Source organism: Callorhinus ursinus, unplaced genomic scaffold (assembly GCF_003265705.2).
Source record: "Callorhinus ursinus isolate GAN/ISIS: 27379988/994484 unplaced genomic scaffold, GSC_fseal_2.0 scaffold12, whole genome shotgun sequence".
Taxonomy (NCBI): domain Eukaryota; kingdom Metazoa; phylum Chordata; class Mammalia; order Carnivora; family Otariidae; genus Callorhinus; species Callorhinus ursinus.
In genome coordinates this window covers 2,433,851-2,448,371 of record NW_027397074.1, presented here as the reverse complement: position 1 = coordinate 2,448,371, position 14,521 = coordinate 2,433,851, and the positions used below count along the sequence as shown (strand labels likewise).

The following is a 14,521-nucleotide window of genomic DNA, read 5'->3' as shown; positions in this document are numbered from 1 at the left end:
AGTTTAGTACATTTTTTTTTCTTTGAATAACAGGAGTGATGGGAAAGCCTGTTGGCAATGGATACCTGTGGGGGAGATGTCAATCCCTGAAGAGCTATGACAAAGGTCTCAAATGAGGGAGAGAGGGAGGTAGACACTATTTTCTCTAGCGCCACTCTCAGAGGTTTAGTGAAATTTGACAAAGCAATAAAGGGTAGACGCTAAGCTGTTTTTATCGCTTGGGGCAATGTGCTCTAAGCGTTGGTTCCTTCTATTGCCCAGTGGGCACAATGGCACCTCCTTTACTGTGCTCACAGTGAGAATCAAGTTAAGGAAGCTGATGTATGCAAAGTATTGAGGACAGTTCCCGGTGCAAAGTAAAGTGTTTAATAAATGTGACAACCTATAAGCATATTTTACCAAGGAAGGGTTCAAAAAGTTTCTTTTTGTAATTACTGAAACTCGTATCTATGAGCAAGGATTCTGTGATCACAAGGAATGTTATTTCTTCCTTACTTGGGGGGGGGCATGCCTGGTTGTGATAATTCTAACACCAGGGGCATGTTTTGTGCAAGGAATTATCCCAAGATAATTCAGTCTTATCCTTGATCCTGTAACTAATTACTCTTGGTAACCTGCTCCGAAACAGGAGATGATGATTCCTTTACTAGTTAGTACAACCAAGTGAGCTGGATATAAGCAGGCTGGAGGCAACAAAGATAAATCAGACATAGACCCACTTTTAAAACAACTCATCCTCAAAAAAAAAAAAAAAAAAAAAAAGCTAAAAAACAAAACAAAACAAAAACCCCCAACTCATCTGCCAGGAGGGGAGATCAGACTGTCAGTATCCATCACAGCAGGATAGAAAGTTCTAAGTGTCTCAAGGTTACAAAGAAAATACCGTGAGAGTTACAAAGAAACCACATATTATACCCACTTCAAAACCAGATTAGTTACAAATAAAGGGGAACAAGATTTTTTTTTTTTAAAGAATTTATTTGTTTGTCAGGGCGGAGCAAGATGGCAGAGGAGTAGGAGACCTGGATTTCGTCTGGTCCCAGGAATTCAGCTGGATAGGGATCAAACCATTCTGAACGCCTACGAACTCAACAGGAGATCCAAGAAAAGAATAGCAGCAACTCTCTGAACAGAGAAGCGACCACTTTCTGGAAGGTAGGACATGCGGAGAAGTGAATCCGGTATCCGTTTTCACTCTCCTCCTCCAAAGCTATCCTCCCAATATTCGGGAGGATAGACGGTGGGGGAGGGGGCCTCTGTCTGCCACTTTTGGCAAGTGATAGAGACACGGAGCACAAAATTGGAAATTTTAGAAGTCGGCTTCACTGAGGGACGTCGCTCCAGTGGCTAAGCGGGGGGTGGAACCCTCCCTGGGACAGTGTGGTCTCAGGACCCTCGGGGTCACAGAGAGACCGGGGGTGCCTGAGTGCGGCAGAGCTCCCAGGTATCGGAGCCGGGAAGCCGGCTGCAGAGATGGAGCCGAGGAGTGCGCTTTAAGCTCAGGGTGGCCATAAACTGTGATCCATGGCACAGTCGGGCCACGGCTCTTCCAGCAGGGACCGAACAAGTGGCAGATCCGGGGACACTCCCCTTTCTCCCCCAGGAGGAGCGGCATGGGAGCGCACCGCAGGGATCTGCTGGGTTTGGAGACTCAACACGGGGTCGTGTACCAGAGACAGAAATGCTTGGTCACAGGCCGGGTGAGCACGGAGTGCGGCTGGAGACCAGGGAGATGGGAGTGACTGCTTTTCTCTGGGGGCGCACTGAGGAGCGGGGTCCCGAGTTCTTGGCTCCTCTGGGGTGGAGATTGGGAGGCCACTGTTTTCACTCTCCTCCTCCAAAGTTGTACAGAAAGCTTGCAGGGAACAAAAGCTCATGATCCTGGAGTCACGGGATTGAGTCCCACATCGGGCTCCCTGCTCGATGGGGAGTCTGCTTCTCCCTCTGACCCTCTTCCCTCTCGTGCTTTCTATCTCTCATTCTCTCTCTCTGAAAGAAATAAATAAAATCTTAAAAAAAAAAAAAATCTCCCGAGAGCAAACCCGAGCAGATTACTTACCCCAGACCGGCAAGGGCGGGGCAATTCCACCTCCAGCAAAGACATTTGGGAACCACAACAACAGGCCCCTCCCCCAGAAGATCAGCACGAACAGCCAGCAAGCCAAGACCAAGTTTACCGATCAATGAGAATGGCAGAACTCCAGCGCTACAGGAATACCGCACATAAAAGTCATGGCTTTTTTCCCATGATTCTTTAGTCTTTCAAAGTTAATTTTTCTTAACTTTTTTTTTTTAATTTTTCTTTTTCCCTTTTTCAACCAACATCTTCTCAATCCCTTTTTTAAAAAACACTTTTAGAGTCATATTCTATCCCTTCATAGTAGTTACCCTTATTTTTGGCATATATATATAAGTTGTTCTCTCTTTAAAATTTTGAGATATAGTCTAACAGATCAAAATATACCCTACATCTCTAGTGTATGGCTTTGTTCTAGTCTCCTGCCTGATCACATTCTTTCCCTTTTTTTTTTTTTTTTTTTTAAAATCCTCTTTTCTTTTTTCAAACAACTTCTTACCTTATCAATTCCGTTTATAAAATCTTTTATAATTTTCATCTTTACAGTCATATTCCATCCCTTCATCATATTAACCCTTACTTTTGTACATATATAAGTTTTTCCTTCTTTAAAATTTTGGGAGGCACTTTTTTTCTAACAGAAAAAATACACCATATAATCTAGTGTGTGGCACTGATCTATGCACCAGCCTGATCATATTTGCTCATATTCTGTATTTATTTGTTTTGTTCTGTTGTTTGTTTTTATCTTTTTCTTTTTCTTTACCTTTTTTTCCTTTTTTTTCTTTCTTTCCCTTTCTTTTCTCCTGGTTTCAGGTCTTTTCTGATTTGTTTAGTGTATATTTTCTGGGGACATTGTTACCCTGTTAGCATTTTGTTCTCTCATTCATCTATTCTCCTCTGGACAAAATGACAAGATGGAAAAAATCACCCCAACAAAAAGAACAAGAGGCAGTACTGACCACAGGGACCTACTCAATACGGACATTAGCACGATGTTGGACTAGAGTTCAGAATGATGATTTTAAAGATACTAGCTGGGCTTGAAAAACGCATGGAAGGTATTAGAGAAACCCTTTCTGGAGAAATAAAAGAACTAAAATCTAACCAAGTCAAAATCAAAAAGGCTATTAATGAGGTGCAATAAAAAATGGGGGCTCGGATTGCTGGGATAAATGAGGCAGAAGAGAGAATTAGCAACATAGAAGACCAAATGATGGAAAATAAAGAAGCTGAGAAAAAGAGAGATAAACAACTACTGGATTACGAGGGCAGAATTCGAGAGATAAGCGATACCATAAGACAAAACAACATTAGAATAATTGGGATCCCAGAAGAAGAAAGAGAGAGAGGAGAAGAAGGTATATTGGAACAAATTATAACAGAGAACTTCCCTAATTTGGGGAAGGAAACAGGCCTTAAAATCCAGGAGGCACAGAGAACCCCTCTCAAAATCAATGAAAATAGGTCAACACCCCGACATCTAATAGTAAAACTTATGAGTCTCAGAGACAAAGAGAAAATCCTGAAAGCAGCTCAGGAGAAGAGATATGTAACCTACAATGGTAGAAACATTAGATTGGCAACAGACCTATCCACAGAGACCTGGAGGGCCAGAAAGGACTGGCATGGTATCTTCAGAGCACTAAACGAGAAAAATATGCAGCCAAGAATACTATATCCAGCTAGGCTGTCATTGAAAATAGAAGGAGAGATAAAAAGCTTCCAGAACAAACAAAAACTAAAGGAATTTGCAAACACGAAACTAGCTCTTCAAGAAATATTGAAAGGGGTCCTCTAAGCAAAGAGAGAGCCTAAAAGCAACATAGACCAGAAAGGAACACAGACAATATACAGTAACAGTCACCTTACAGGCAATACAATGGCACTAAATTCATATCTTTCAATAGTTAGCCTGAATGTAAATGGGTTGAATGCCCCAATCAAAAGACACAGGCTATCAGATTGGATAAAAAAACAAGACCCATCAATATGCTGTCTGCAAGAGACTCATTTTAGACCCAAAGACACCCCCAGATTGAAAGTGAAGGGGTGGAAAACCACTTCCCATGCTAATGGACACCAAAAGAAAGCTGGGGTGGCAATCCTTATATCAGACAAATTAGATTTTAAACCAAAGACTGTAATAAGAGATGAGGAAGGACACTATATCCTACTTAAATGGTCTATCCACCAAGAAGATCTAACAATTGTAAATATCTATGCCCCTAACATGGGAGCAGCCAATTATATAAGCCAATTAATAACAAAAGCAAAGAAACACATCGACAACAATACAATAATAGTGGGGGACTTTAACACCCCCTCACTGAAATGGACAGATCATCTAAGCAAAAGATCAACAAGGAAATAAAGACTTTAAATGACACACTGGACCAAATGGACTTCACAGACATATTCAGAACATTCCATCCCAAAGCAACAGAATACACATTCTTCTCTAGTGCCCATGGAACATTCTCCAGAATAGATCACATCCTAGGTCACAAATCAGGTCTCAACCGGTACCAAAAGATTGGGATCATTCCCTGCATATGTTCAGACCACAATGCTTTGAAACTAGAACTCAATCACAAGAAGAAAGTTGGAAAGAACTCAAATACATGGAGGCTAAAGAGCATCCTACTAAAGAATGAATGGGTCCACCAGGAAATTAAAGAAGAACTTAAAAAATTCATGGAAACCAATGAAAATGAAAACACAACTGTTCAAAATCTTTGGGATGCAGCAAAGGCAGTCCTAAGAGGAAAGTATATAGCTATACAAGCCTTCCTCAGGAAACAAGAAAGGTCTCAAATACACAACCTAACCCTACACCTAAAGGAGCTGGAGAAAGAATAGCAAATAAAGCCTAAACCCAGTGGGAAAAGAGAAATAATAAACATGAGAGCAGAAATCAATGAACTAGAAACCAAAAGAACAGTAGAACAGATCAATGGAACTCGGAACTGGTTCTTTGAAAGAATTAACAAGGTTGATAAACCCTTGGCCAGACATATCAAAAAGAAAAGAGAAATGACCCAAATCAACAAAATCATGAAAGAGGAGAGATGACAACCAACACCAAAGAAATACAATTATAAGAACATATTATGAGCAACTATATGCCAGCAAATTAGACAATCTGGAAGAAATGGATGCATTCCTAGAGATGTATCAACTACTAAAACTGAACCAGGAAGTACTAGAAAACCTGAATAGACCTATAATCACCAAGGAAATTGAAGCAGTTCAAAAATCTCCCAAGAAACAAAAGCCCCGGGCCAGATGGCTTCCCAGGGGAATTCTACCAAACATTTAAAGAAGAATTAATACCTATTCTTCTGAAATTATTCCAAAAAATAGAAATGGAAGGAAAACTTCCAAACTCATTTTATGAGGCCACCATTACCTTGTCCCCCAAACCAGACAAAGACCCCATCAAAAAGGAGAATTTTACAGACCAATATCCTTGATGAACATAGATGCAAAAATTCTCACCAAAATACTGGACAATAGGATCCAACAGTACATTAAAAGGATTATTCACCACGACCGAGTGGGATTTATGCCTGGGCTGCAAGGTTGGTTCAACTTCTGCAAATCAGTCAATGTGATACAAAACATTAATAAAAGAAAGAACAAGAACCATATGATCCTCTCAATAGATGCAGAAAAAGCATTTGACAAAGTACAGCATCCTTTCTTGATCAAAACTCTTCAGAGTATAGGGACAGAGGGCACATACCTCAATATCATAAAAGCCATCTATGAAAAACCCACAGCGAATATCATTCTCAGTGGGGAAAAACTGAGAGCTTTCCCCCTAAGGTCAGGAACATGGCAGGAATGTCCACTATCATCACTGGTATTTAACATAGTATTAGAAGTCCTAGCCACAGCAATCAGACAACAAAAAGAAATAAAAGGCATCCAAATTGGCAAAGAAGAAGTCAAACTCTTCATTGTTTGCAGATGATATGATACTTTACGTGGAAAACCCAAAAGACTCCACCCCAAAACTGCTAGAACTCATACAGGAATTCAGTAAAGCAGCAGGATATAAAATCAGTGCACAGAAATCAGTGGCATTCCTATACGCCAACAAGACAGAAGAAAGAGAAATTAAGGAGTCGATCCCATTTACAATTGCACCCCAAACCATAAGATACCTAGGAATAAATCTCACCAAAGAGGCAAAGGATATGTACTCAGAAAACCATAAAATACTCATGAAAGAAACTGAGGAAGACACAAAGAAATGGAAAAACGTTCCATGCTCATGGATTGGAAGAACAAACATTGTGAAGATGTCAATGCTACCTAGAGCAATCTACACATTCAATGCAATCCCTATCAAAATACCATCCACTTTTTTCAAAGAAATGGAACACATAATCCTAAAATTTGTATGGAACCAGAAAAGACCTCAAATAGCCAGAGGAATACTGAAAAAGAAAAGCAAAGCTGGTGGCATCACAATTCCGGACTTCCAGCTCTATGACAAAGCTGTCATCATCAAGACAGTACGGTACTGGCACAAAAACAGACACATAGATCAATGGAACAGAATAGAGAGCCCAGAAATGGACCCTCAACTCTATGGTCAACTCATCTTCGACAAAGCAGGAAAGAATGTCCAATGGATAAAAAGTCTCTTCAACAAATGGCGTTGGGAAAATTGGACAGCCACATGCAGAAGAATGGAACTGGACCATTTCCTTACACCACACACAAAAATAGACTCCAAATGGTTGAAAGACCTAAACGTGAGACAGGAGTCCATCAACATCCTAAAGGAGAACACAGGCAGCAACCTCTTCGACCTTAGCCGCAGCAACTTCTTCCTAGAAACATCGCCAAAGGCAAGGGAAGCAAGGGCAAAAATGAACTCTTGGGATTTCATCAAGATAAAAAGCTTTTGCACAGCAAAAGAAACAGTCCACAAAACCAAAAGACAACCGACAGAATGGGAGAAGATATTTGCAAATGACATATCAGATAAAGGGCTAGTATCTAAAATCTATAAAGAACTTCTTAAACTCAACACCCAAAGAACAAATGATCCAATACATGAACAGACATTTTTCCAAAGAAGACATCCAAATGGCCAACAGACACATGAAAAAGTGCTCAACATCGCTCGGCATCAGGGAAATCCAAATCAAAACGTCAATGAGATACCACCTCACACCAGTCAGAATGGCTAAAATTAAGGACAGGAAATGAGAGATGTTGGCAGGGATGCAGAGAAAGGGGAACCCTCCTAGACTGTTGGTGGGACTGCAAGCTGGAGCAGCCACTCTGGAAAACAGTATGGAGGTTCTTCAAAAAGTTGAAAATAGAGCTGCTGTACAACCCAGCAACTGCTCTACTGGGTATTTACCCCAACGATACAAATGTAGGGATCCGAAAGGGTACGTGCACCCCGATGTTTGTAGCAGCAATGTCCACAATAGCCAAACTGTGGAAAGAGCCATGAATTCCATCAATAGATGAATGGATAAAGGGGTGGTATATATATATATATATACACACAATGGAATATTATGCAGCCATCAAAAAGAATGATATCTTGCCATTTACAATGACGTGGTTGGAACTGGAGGGTATTATGCTGAGCGAAATAAGTCAATCAGAGAAAGACATGTATCATATGACCTCACTGATGTGAGGAATTCTTAATCTAAGGAAAGAAACTGAGGGCTGCTGGAGTGGTGGGGGTAGGAGGGATGGGGTGGCTGGGTGATAGACATTGGGGAGCGTATATGCTATGGTGAACGCTGTGAAGTGTGCAAGACTGTTGAATCACAGGTCTGTACCTCTGAAACAAATAATACATTATGTGTTAAAAAAAAAAGAAGATAGCAGGAGGGGAAGAATGAAGGGAGAGAAATTGGAGGGGGAGACGAACCATGAGAGACGATGGACTCTGAAAAACAAACTGAGGCTTCGGGGGGGGGGGTCGGGGGATGGGTCAGCCTGGTGATGGGTATTAAAGAGGGCACGTTCTGCATGGAGCACTGGGTGTTATACACAAACAATGAATCATGGAACACTACATCAAAAACTAATGATGTAATGTATGGTTTAACATAATAAAAAAAATCTTTAAAAAAATTTACTTGTCAGAGAGAGAGAGAGAGAGTGCATAAGGAAGGGGAGTGGCAGACAGAGAGCCCGACGCTGGGCTCCATCCCAGGACTCTGGGACCATGACCTGAGCCAAAGGCAGACGCCTAATCCACTGAGCTACACAGGCATCCTGGGGAACAAGATTTAAAGGAGGAATATTTTCGCCAAACTATTATATTTGCAAGAAATAGACACTCATTTGGTTTAATACACTAAGGCTGCTGTCTTGAAATTCTTAATAATTATTGAACAAGGAATCTCACATTTTCACTTTTCACTGGGCCCTGCAAATTATGTATTTCCTTGATGGGGCCAGGAAAGTAGGCTGGGGATAGGATAGGATTCAGTATCTATCAGAGTAGAGGGGCAAAGCAGTTGCTCTCAGGGCCTTGGGCTCCTCCATGTCTGCCTACTATTCCTGCTACCAACAGGGAATTACCTCACAATTTACTGCATTTATTTTCTGGATTTTGCTTAATTATGGCTTTTGCTTGCTGGTGACTTCTCAAGGACCAATTGCCTTATGGCCCCTTTGCCTGCCTTCTACGAACTGTGCAGCTATTTCTTTAGCTTACACAAACCTGCCTAACAGAGAATGTGATCTATCACTCACTTAGTCCTTCCAACAGCCCTCTAAGGAAGATATTGCCATTACCTCCAGTTTACACGAGGACCCCTGAATTATTATACAATAACGGTAAAAGCCACACCATACCTAGGAACAGAGAGTGCTCTCAGAGCACATATAAATACTTGAACAACTATAAATTTGGTGGCTATATTTATGATTTCCAGGAGGAAGTAACTGAGTTGAGGCTTTGATGATCAGAAGGGTTTTTTTTTTGTTTTTTTTTTTTTAGGCTAAGAAAGGCAGGAAAAGGGAACAGCATTAGCAAAGGCATAGAGAAACAGAATGTGTTTCTTCTGGACCAGACACATCTACTGGGGCTGAACCTAGAGTTCCCAGGAGGTAGTCTCTGAGGAAGGGGTGGTGTGGGTAAAGAAACTGGGGATATAACTTGAGGTCATGCATACGCATTTGGATTATACCATAGAGTACCATAAGGTATTAGATAGTGGGGGGGAAGAGTGACATGAGCAATTGTTTTTAAAAGAAAACTTTGGCATAAGAATGGAGGATCTGGGGGTGGGGGGAAGCAGGGTTGAGGCCAGGAAGCAAAGGATAAAGGGAGAGGTAGTAATGGTTTCAATGGTTTGAACTGGTGCAGTGAGGAAATTGATGCAACATGCACTCCAAGGGGAACACGGACCGAAGTTACTGAGCCCTTGCGAAGGTGTGAAGGCAGAATTCAAAGTGTTCAGAATGGAGGGGAGGCTCCATGGGCAAGGGTCAATGGTGACCTGGAAAAGAGAGTAATTAAAAATCAGTGTTTTTTCATGTTAATGACCCTCAAAGAATCCTAATCAAAATGCTCTGCTTCGGCTGATGGGACAAGCACCAAGGAATAGTGAGGCCTGGGAGAAGTTGAAAAGGAGTTTAATTCCTCCAGGCTGTCAGAGCTAGGGAAGAGGTTGAGTAGGCAAGGGACCAGTATGGTTGTCAACAACTTCTCGGCATTTTCTCTGGCTTCCCTGCTGTCTAGAGACTAGAATCTCTCACAACACCCGTCTTCCAGGTACACTGCACTTCACCATCATGATAAATTAAATACCTTTCCAGTTTTGATTATCTTCATGCTCACAGCAGACTACAGTGTGCAAAGTACAAAGTTAGCCAGTTTGACTTACGAGAGGCTGGGACATCCTGTTCCATAAACATCTGTCATGAGACCAAAATAACCCATGTCTTTAGTGGCCAAATTTTAACAGCTATAAACTGCTTCCTGCTTTTAGTACAGAATCACTGACAAAATTCTTATTTTTGGGGGGCCCCACTTTTTAAAATAAAGGTGCACCTGGGTGGCTCAGTTGGTTAAGGATTTAACTCTTGATTTCAGCTCAGGTCAGGATTTCAGGGTTGTGAGATCGAGCCCCACACTGGGCTCCGTGCTCAGTGGGGAGTCTGCTTCTCTCTCTCTAAAATAAAGCTTTTAAAAAATAAAAACATTTTTAAAAATACAAATAAGTGTTTTATAGAAAATACAAATATGTGTGAAGAAGAAATTAAGTCATCTACAATATCATCACCTAGTGTAGACCACCACTACCATGTTACAACCAGCCTTCTCCATACACACATTTTTCTTATATCTTGCAGTCATATACTCTATACTATTTCGCAACTTTTTTCTTACCAATATTTTATGTCTCCATTAACAAGACAATGAATATGATTTTACATTATTCTTAATTGTAGAACATCCTCAAATGTAAATGTTAAAAGGGATTTTTTAAAAGTAATCTCTACCCCCAATGTGGGACTCAAATTCACGACCCCAAGATCAAGAGTGGCACACCCTAAAAGGAATTGTTTTTTTAAAGATTTTATTTATTTATTTGACAGAGAGAGACACAGTGGGAGAGGGAACACAAGCAGGGGGAGAGGGAGAAGCAGGCTTCCTGTGGAGCAGGGAGCCCCATGCGGGGCTCAATCCCAGGACCCTGGGATCATGACCTGAGCCGAAGGCAGATGCTTAATGACTGAGCCACCCAGGTGCCTTAAAAGTAATTGTTTTAATCTGGTTGTATTTATACTTCTTCTACCTTATATTTGATTTTCTATATTCTCACCCTCTTAAGTCCTCCATGTCAGTCAATCTTGTGCTTCTATTTGCCCAGGTCAATAGGATCTGTATGTTTCACACATGGGCCAGTGCTTACTGCTCATTAAGAAAGTCCAGTCTCACATCAGCCTATACTCTGATGCTCCCCTCCTCAGACTTGCTGCCACCTGGCTCACTTCCCAAGACTCTCCTAGCTCTGCCTGCAGAACATGTTCAGTTACCTCGCATTTTTAAGAAAGGTAGCTTGCTATGGAGATCATGGCGTTCTATTCACATAAGGCCCAACAGAGAGGAAAACCTTCCTTTCCCAGGCCATACCTTTAAGTGTAATCTTTCCCAACCATCTTGCAAATACCTTCTTCTGGAGAAGGAGAGGAGAGAAAAGGAGAGGGGTGGGGGGAAGGAGGAAGACAGAGGAATGATGGCTGGCTAGTTCATTGCAAATTCATTGAAACAGAACATAAACACCAAGGCCTACTGGTGCTCAATCTATAATATCAGCCTTCTTTTATACCAAACCCAGCTCTATTTGTCTTTAGTTTCAAGTCTTTAATCTTGGGGAAATGAGAGCATAAAAGCCCTGTGATGTTAAGTGTTAGATAACTTTTTATCTAGCAGTGTTAGACACTTTTTTATCAGCAATTCACTGATATCTTAGGATTGATGCCAGTGGGTTAGGAGAGGCACTAAAGAGAGAAAGGCTATCTGACATCACCAAGTTGTGGAAGGAACAGGTAAGGAAAGTTGTATAATCTTGGGTGACTTACATAATTCCTCTATACATAAATTGCTGGATCTGTAAAATTGAGTGGTATACAATAATTGGTAGTTTTTTTTAGTACCTCATACAGTGTTGGGCTTATGACATTTACTTGATAGTTTTCATAGAATGGATGTTAATTGAATGTAATCATTGCTGCTATGGTAGAGGTATGTATTTCAGACTATTCCATAGTCTGATAAAACAAACAAAAGCGATGATAATCATTGTTCTGATTCCTCATTGTCCAAGCAATCTTCTGACAAATTTGGGTTGTCTCAGGACAGGCATGCCCAAACATTCTGATGATTAGAGACGACTATTCCTCTTTTAAAATGAATGAGCATTATCTTGCTTGATTGTGTCAGTCAGTCCTTTAGAACCTGGTCAATTCTTGGTGGATCATAATGTGTGCTCCACAAATATTTGTTGAATAGATGGATAGATGAATGAATGAATAAATAAATTTGAGTTCTGATATCTTGGAAGATGAACCATTATGTACTGCTGATTCCGTGTTATTGTGGTTTTCTCTATTTAAACCAGGGATAAAGAGTGCTTGGCTCCACTAACCAACTCTTTTGGATGCAAGAAGAAGCATAAAGGAATTAATCATCAACATCATCCAGTTATAGAGTTGAAAGGAAAAGTGGAGCAATTCTGCACAATAAAGTATCCCTAACCTCATGAAATTTAAAATCTGAAGTCACTTTCCAGGTGTTTTTCAGCATCATTCCCCTCCCCACACATATACACATCTTCCATCTCTACTTCTAAGCTCTAAACCAGTTTCTTCCATAACCTTAGCAAAGAGCTCCCATAACAGAGCCTACATTATATATTTTGGAATAACTTTGGGCACAGTTACAACGTTAATGAGATTCAGAATCTATAGGAATAGTGAGTCACCTAAATTTTAGGACAATTGATACTAGAAAAATGTTGCTGCTTTTAATCCACCTTACCTGGAAATTTTTTATAATATATAACTCCACACCCATGAATCAACACTCTTACTGTTATTTCCTGTAGATTAATAACCAGGCTGACATTTCTAAATGTAGACAGTTGTTGATGGAACTGGCAGAGATACAATTACTGGCCACTCAGAAAAGGTAAAAAATTTGCATGTGGGATAAATCATGCTGCTGTGCTGGGATGATGCTGGTTGTTTGGAGTAGAACTTAAAATCATAAATCCTCATCCACACATCTCAACTCACATCCTCCCCCAACAATGATTGGATAACATGATTTTTAAGGAAACTGTACACTCTGAAATTTGATGATCATATACTTACATTTCTACCTAAGGTGGCTTTGTTATACTTAGGGAATGTGGGGGAAGGGACACTGAGGAGATAGTAACTAAGAGGAGCTATTTTCAGGTATGGGTAGAGAATAAGAGAAATAAAGTGAGTGTAAGAAGTCTGGAAACTACGTATACCCTTAATGATGCTCAAAAACTAAAGAACAAAAAGATACAACTAAAATTTGTTTAATTACTTTTATTGGAGAGGCTATATTTTTACTCTAATGCAACTCCAATGCTGAAAAATATGGTTCAAGTTTCATAAACATTGTATTTGTAGAGGTGTTTGGACAACATTGGACAATAAGATAAACAGGTTAGTGGAAATCTCTCGATAGAATCCAGAAGATTGAGATATAAAAATAATAAAATGATGAGGGGCACCTGGGTGGCTTAGTCTGTTAAACATCTCACTCTTATTTTCGGGGCAGGTCATGATCTCAGGGTCGTGGGATGGAGCCCAGCATCAGGCTCGGTGCTCAGCATGGAATCTGCTTGGGATTCTCTCTCTCCCTCTGCCCCTCCCCCTGCTTGCACTCTCTCGCACTCTCTCTAAAAATAAATAAAGAAATAAAATCTTTTTAAAAACAATAAAATGATAATAAAAATGATAGCTACTGTTAACTGAGCCTTTCCTAAGTGCCAGGCACTATGCTAAGACATATATAATTTCATTTAACCTTTAAAACCATCCTGTATCACCCTCTTTTACAGACGAGGGAACTGAGGCTTGAGAGATGTAGGAAACCACCCAACATCTCAAAGCTGCTAAGTACTGATGCAAGAATTGCAATATAAATTTATCTTCCTCAAAAACCCCATGACTTTCTCCACCGTAGATGCCCATGTTGCGTCTTTGCTTGGCTACTTCCTGGCTTTTACCAGAAGTAACACAAACACTTGTTATCTGTAAAATAATCAAGATACTAGTATCTACTTCATAAGATCGTTGGGAGGATTAAATTACCTAACGTTTTTTAAAGAACTTAAAATACGATCTTGTTGCAACAAGTGTTAGCTGTTTACCCATGGTAATGCCACTAGCTTCCTGTGTGGGCAGGGATAACCACCGAACTTTTAGAAGCATCATTTTTTTTCTTGTGGATAAAATGAAGAAGTCAGGCTATGTGATCTTACAAGTTTTTCCAGTTCTAAGCTTTTTACCTTATTTTTCCTTTCTGAAAAAGCAAATGTAGTAGCCAGGAATAACCCTAGCAACAGGTGGAAGGAGACATGAAGAAGTAGGAAAGCACTCCTTCCAGAAAACTCCTGCTTCTGGAGAGTGGGTCAGAATAGAACAGTAAGACAGACTCAAATTTGTAAAGGTTACCTTAGGTCCCAGGGCAAATTCTACAAACAGCAAAGGAGATCTTTATCATAATTTCTACTTAATTTCATTTTCTCACTGGTTTGAGAGCTGTTCTTATTTCCTTTTCAGAATTATAAACCACAATGTGTTTCTTTGTTTAATTCTTTATCTTCTTGCTCTTGATCTTGAAGAAAAAAGAAAGAGAGAGACACATTTATTGTAGCCAACTCCACAAGGGTATATAGC

At 40.3% G+C, this 14,521-nt stretch overlaps 1 long non-coding RNA gene across 3 annotated transcripts in view; it reads right to left on the bottom strand.

Annotated features, from left to right (window-relative positions):
- Positions 1-992: 992 nt before the first annotated feature.
- The window catches only part of LOC112824738 (uncharacterized), a 110,749-nt gene continuing 97,220 nt past the window's right edge, over positions 993-14,521 (bottom strand). For all 3 annotated transcript variants that reach the window (XR_012380171.1, XR_012380170.1, XR_003208519.2), the window contains 4 exons: positions 14,297-14,459; positions 10,128-10,259; positions 9,483-9,573; positions 993-1,989 (listed from right to left, as the gene is read on the bottom strand). This is a non-coding gene — a long non-coding RNA (uncharacterized lncRNA). The remainder of the gene's footprint in view (positions 1,990-9,482; positions 9,574-10,127; positions 10,260-14,296; positions 14,460-14,521) is intronic.